We start from the raw sequence: 6,000 nt of genomic DNA on the forward strand, positions 1-6,000 counted from the left end.
AAATTACAACAGAAACAGCAATGAATTTCCACAAAAAAAACCCATAAATTGAGAACTCCAGATGAAAGTTTTATTACCAAATCCATTGACATGGAGTCTCAATTATAAATCAATTTATTAAAATTTCAGTGGCAGATATTTTCTTCTTACAAATACACCCCCCACCTATCTTTCCTGCTTATTCTTTTTTTTTTTAATTTATTTGACAGAGATCACAAGTAGGCAGAGAGGCAGGCAGAGAGAGAGAAAGAGAAAGAGAGAGGGCAAAGCAGGCTCCGCTCCCTGCTGATCAGAGAGCCCGATGTGGGGCTCGATCCCAGGACCCTGGGATCATGACCTGAGCCGAAGGCAGAGGCTTTAATCCACTGAGCCACCCAGGCGCCCCTCCTGCTTATTCTAAATCCAGCTTAATTCAGTTCCATCACACAGCATCTTCCGTTTGCAGTAGGGTATGCTATGTGTTTATGGAATCACAATTTGACTAGATTTTGTGAGAAAACTCTATATAAATGTTGTCCAATAGAACTTTTCACAGTGATGGCAATCTACCTGTCCATCTGTGCTTCCCATTACAGTGGCCACTAGACAGCTGTAGTTATTGAGCACTTGATAACTATAGCAGTTTGAGTGAGGAACTGAATTTTAAATTTTTAAATATTTTTAATTAATTTAAATTTAAATTAAGTGGCCATATGTGGCTAGTGGTACCATATTGGGCACTGTGGCTCCATGTCAAATTCATGAAGACGGCCCTTGTGATGTTTTTGATGGAAGGCCTTTGAAAAACTTGTTTTTAGATATATTTTATATGGCAGCAAGGGCACTGAAAAACAGTTTTTTCCATTACTTTCTCCAACGCATATATCCCTATTTTTATTGTTACTGCAGTACTTCCTTTCCCTCCTCTTCTTCCTCCTCTTATTCTTGTTCTCCTCCTCCTCCTTCACATCAGCTCATCTGGTTGGGCACTGCAATCATAGTTGTCTGTTCTTCTCTTTCCTCATTAATTACCTAGATTCAGAGCTTTTTGTGACTGGATTTGTCTCACTTCTTGGGACCTCAGTGAAGACATATTCTATGTAAGATTTGATTGAAATCTTTCAACACAATTTCATTCTTTACTTGATGTATCTTTCTCTTTTGGACATGTATTAATAACTTGATCTTATCGATCTTTTTTCAGACTCCTCTGTGAGAATTCTGTTCTTTTCCAACGTGGACACAATGGCTGTTATAATAATAAAATCCGTAACCTTATCGTGGCCCCTGTGCTTTGCATAGTCTGGTATGTGACTCACTTTTGGTCTGGTATGTGGAATCTCACTTTTAGCCCTTGTTCTTCTATTTCTTATTTAGGTGACCTTATCCCAATTGTATAATCTTGGTGGACCTCAATTTTCTTACCTGTGTAATGGGACAGGCAGAGAAGACCATTATCACAGGATTGTTGTGAGGAGTTGAGGGCCATACCTGACTGTCCTCAGTTGAATGTTTCCTTCCATCTTCTTTCCTCTGTTTGGATTATGCCTTCAACTAGGAAGAAAATAACTTTTTAGGTCATTTACTGAGACCCTCAAATACTCACAATTCTACTGAAATGTGTTTTTGCCAGACTAAAATGAGGGCTCGCAGTGTTTCACATAGAGGCATTGGCTTTGAAATGGAAGATTATATTTTTGCTAGCACATATCAACTGCTAGATAATAGGAGTAGTTACTCATCAGGGATATGTGGATTTCCAGAGCTTAGTGATGCTTTAATCTTAGGAGATGTCAACATTTAATGAGGTCAAAGAGCAAGTGATGGGTATCCCTGTCTTATTCCTTAGCTTCCAGTGAATTGCACTGAACACCGTAGTTGCCTTTTGAGTTCTTAGACAGATGTTTCAAGCCAAATAAGGTGCTTATTTGAATACACTATTTTCCCCTCTTACAGTTATGGCCTTATAATACCCAAATATCCATCAAAGTAGGAGAAGGAGTTTTACATAATAAATGTAGAGAGAATGTAAAATTGAATTTTGGTGGAAAGAGCTTGATCAAAAGGTAAGAGTCATGTAAGACTGGGTCTCTGCCATGAAACTAGCTGGGGACATATAGGTCATTGAATCACTCTGGGCGTTACGTTAATGTATTGACTGACATAGTAGGTTTTGATGATACTTCCAGTGCTCAATTTCTGTGTATATTCATATAGTACCTATTAATGTTAGCACTTTCAGACATATATTTCCTCTGCCTGGAATGTTCCTTCCCTAGATATTGACAATAGTAACTTCCTACAAGACTTTGTTAACGTCACCTTAGTGAATTCTCTCCTGGACTCTCTGAAAATTCCAACTCCATCTCTGTCTTCTCTCACCACTCCCTTTCCCCTCCTTTATTTTCCCATAACATTTAGTAATAATGTACTTTGCAATGTACTTACTCTGTTGGTGGTCTATCTCCCAGCCTGGAGTATTAGTGTCAAGATGGGGGACATTTTTGACACTTCAGTTTATACCTACAATAAACCAGATACATAGCAGGGACTTAATATTTGTTGAGTGAATGAATGAAAGAATGCATTCTCTCCTTGGGTTCTCAGGTAGTCCTGTGATGTAGTTTGAGTATTTCTTTGCAAGGCATAATAAGAAACCCAAAAGAGAACATGTTCTATTCCTGTTTTGTTCTTGATCCACTGTAGAGATTTGCCATAAATTACCCAAATCAGTTCCCCATTTTAGAATGTTTTTATTATTTCCAAATTTTAAAGTTACTTTAATTCTTAAAGGTGTGGCTTAATTCTGTGGAACCTTGCGGGTAATGCTCTTTTCCTGTTTATTTTATCCAGTACAGTAACTATTAAAATGCCTGCCCACTTGACAGATGAGAAAACTGAGGATCAGAGGAGTTAAGGCATTTGCCAAAAGCCATACAGTTTGCTAATAGCTGAACTGATCTCTCAATCCAAGTGTGCCTGGAAATTCTGTCATTTCAGTCATACCTACATTGTCAGGTGGGTGAACAAAAAATGATTGTCCTTCTACCTCACTCTGTCATAAATTCCTTTTCAGTATAGTTTTAAATACTATTTCAATACCAAAGCTACCTGGGCTGGGCCTACCTTTTGAGGCCAGGCTGATTTTTCTTATGGAGTCTCAGCAAAGGCAGGAGTGTGAAAGAAGCCTGGGTCAGGGGCCAGTGAGCTACTTACTGTGTTCTGGGTAGAGCAGAGAGCAGTGGGAGCTCAACCTGTCCTAGCTGTTTGGGATGCAAAGAAGTCTGAAAGATCATGCTTACAATGTTTGTAAGCTGACCGTCTAGATGAGGGGTGTGTGTATGGTACATTAATTTACATGTGGGGTTCTAATGGGGAATCCAATTAGGCAGGGTGCCTAATTGCTGTGCTTTCAGATACTCTAATCACCAGAGTACTGAAAGTGTTATTTCTCTCACACATACATACACAGACTCTGAGGCCTTGGACATGAATGCCTTTGTAACATACTGATTAAATAAATAGCCCTCCTTATACTTCAAGGTCATCGTTTATATATGTTGAGTTTGATTGGCTTTTAATTAACTTTTATTTTACTGACCGTAAATTAAAAAAATAAATTTGCTTATTATTATAAGTAGTCTCCTAATGGAAGACATTTTGAAGTTAATTAGACCTGGTCAAGTTACTCAGTACCTTTTGAGTCCCAGATTGCTCCTATAGAAAATGGAGAGAGTATACCTAACATTTGCTGTGATGAGTAAATGAGAAAATGAATATACAGAAATGTCTGACCAATAAAAGGCACTCAATAGATAGTATCACTATTAGTATTACTGTAGTAGAGTTCCTCTTGTGCTATGAGATCATGACAAGAAAGAGATGGCTTATTGGTTTATTGGCATATTCATTCATTATTCATCCATTGAACATGTATTTATTAAATATTTCCTGTGTGCCAGACACTGTTACAAGTTTTAGTGATAAAACAGAAAATATAACAATGTTCTTGTCTTTACTGAGCTCATGCTCTGCAAAGAGACATGTATGAATTTTCAATGGTTGCTATAACAAATTACCACAAACTTAGTGGCTTAAAATAATGCAAGTTTATAAGATCACCATCTGTAACTCAGAAGTCTAATGTGGGTATCCCTGGGCTAAAATCAAGACGTCAGCAGGGCTACATTACTTTCTTGTAGCTCTAGGGAAAAATTCTGTTCCATGTCTTTTTTTATCTTTTAGAGGCTGTTCCCATTCTTTGGCTCATGGCCCACTTCTCTTTTCAAAGCCAGCAATGTTACAGCTTTCTGACCATTCTTCCTTCTTCTTGACACATCTCTTTCCGAGGCTTACCTCCATTCTTTTAAGGACTCATGTGATTAAGTTAGGCCCCTCTGGATCCTCTAGGATACTCTCTCCATCTCAAGGTCTTTAACTTGAATCACATCTGCAAAGTCCCCTTTTGTAAATAGAAAAAGTTTATGCATTATACACAAGAAAAAATGTTTAAAATGTTAGATTTGTTTTAAATATTCATTTTTACTTGTTTGAAAAGTAATGGAATACAGTGTGTATTGGAAAAGTAATGGAATACAGTGTGTATTCCATTGCAGGTAGAATAATGCTCCACTAAAAAGGTCCATGTCCTTTTTAGTGGAGCATTATTCTACCTGCAATGGAATACACACTGTAAACAAAACAAGTAAAAATGAATATGTGGTGTGAGTTCTTGATAAAGGTTAGGGACTAAAGTAAAAAGGGCTAAAAGCAATAGAGAGTGCCAGGAAAGGGAAGGTTTTTGGTTTGGGTAGTCAGGGAAAATCCTTACTGATAAGGTGACATTTGAGCAGACAATTGAATTTGCTTAAAGCAGAATTTTTAAAAACAAATCTAACATTTTAAACATTTTTTCTTGTGTATAATGCATGAACTTTTTCTATTTACTAAACATTTGATAAAGAACCAAGCCCTTTTTGACTACATGTGCCTTCAGATGGAACACTAAGCACACATTATCTAAGATTTTCCATTTAATTTTTTTTCAAGTGGACCAAGAACCTAAAGATACTGATCTAAGCAATTTGAAATCATAATCTTCTGGATTTTGTCCATTTCTTCCCAATCTTTTATAGTTGTTTCAGTGGCAAACTTTTTACTAACTCACATCTTTTCACATCCATATTTTATCAATTTATATTAATATTTGAATAAATTATGTAATGACAATAACAGATACAACTGTAAATTGGGACAAGTATAAATGTCTTCTGCTAAGCATACCATTCACTAGCACTATCTGCTGGTGTATGGGTGTATGACAGTGAGGGTGCCACCAGCAAGGGCTCACACAGTTTATGGAGGAAATGAGGAGTATCACTGTTTAATCTGAGTGTCAATTAAATGGTAGCTTTTAAGAAAACTGTACAGGATCACTAACTTTAATTCATTCAGGCCTAATCCTGACTAATCCAGGTTTTATATATATGACATTTTTATATATGACATTTTTATAATGTCATCATTTTAAAATTATGGTAAGAATGTGGAGTGCCTGGGTGACACGCAGTCATTTGGGCATCTGACTCTAGATTTCTATTTGGGTCATGATCTTAGGATCATGGGATCGAGCTCTGCTTTGGGCTCTGTCCTCAGCGTGGAGTCTGGTGGTCCCTCTCCCTCTGCTGCTCCCCCTGCTCATGTCTCTCTCACTGTTTCTAAGATAAATAAATAAAATCTTTAGAGAAATAATATTATGAAAAAATAAGATTATAGTAAGAATGTTTAGTAAGTTTTAGGGGTAGAGAGAATAGTTTTTATATCTAGTATATCTAGTATGCAGAATTAGATTCATTCCGTATTATTCTAGGAGACATCTATTGAAGTGTTTCAGATGATGCCCATTGTGACTCGATATCCTACATTTGTGTCTGTCTCCTTACACTGAATAGTTGAGTTTGTGCAAGTTACTTACTCTTTCTGTTCCTCAGTTTTCTTATCTAGAAATTGGGAATACTAGTA

At 36.9% G+C, this 6,000-nt stretch overlaps 1 long non-coding RNA gene across 1 annotated transcript; it reads left to right on the forward strand.

The window, feature by feature from the left end:
• The first annotated feature begins 1,190 nt into the window (after positions 1–1,190).
• LOC116584926 lies at positions 1,191–2,991 on the forward strand. The gene is made up of 3 exons (XR_004283381.1): positions 1,191–1,285; positions 1,936–2,045; positions 2,833–2,991. It is a non-coding gene; the product is annotated as an uncharacterized LOC116584926 (long non-coding RNA).
• The last annotated feature ends 3,009 nt before the right edge of the window (positions 2,992–6,000 follow it).

This window comes from Mustela erminea, chromosome 2 (assembly GCF_009829155.1).
Source record: "Mustela erminea isolate mMusErm1 chromosome 2, mMusErm1.Pri, whole genome shotgun sequence".
Taxonomy (NCBI): Eukaryota; Metazoa; Chordata; class Mammalia; order Carnivora; family Mustelidae; genus Mustela; species Mustela erminea.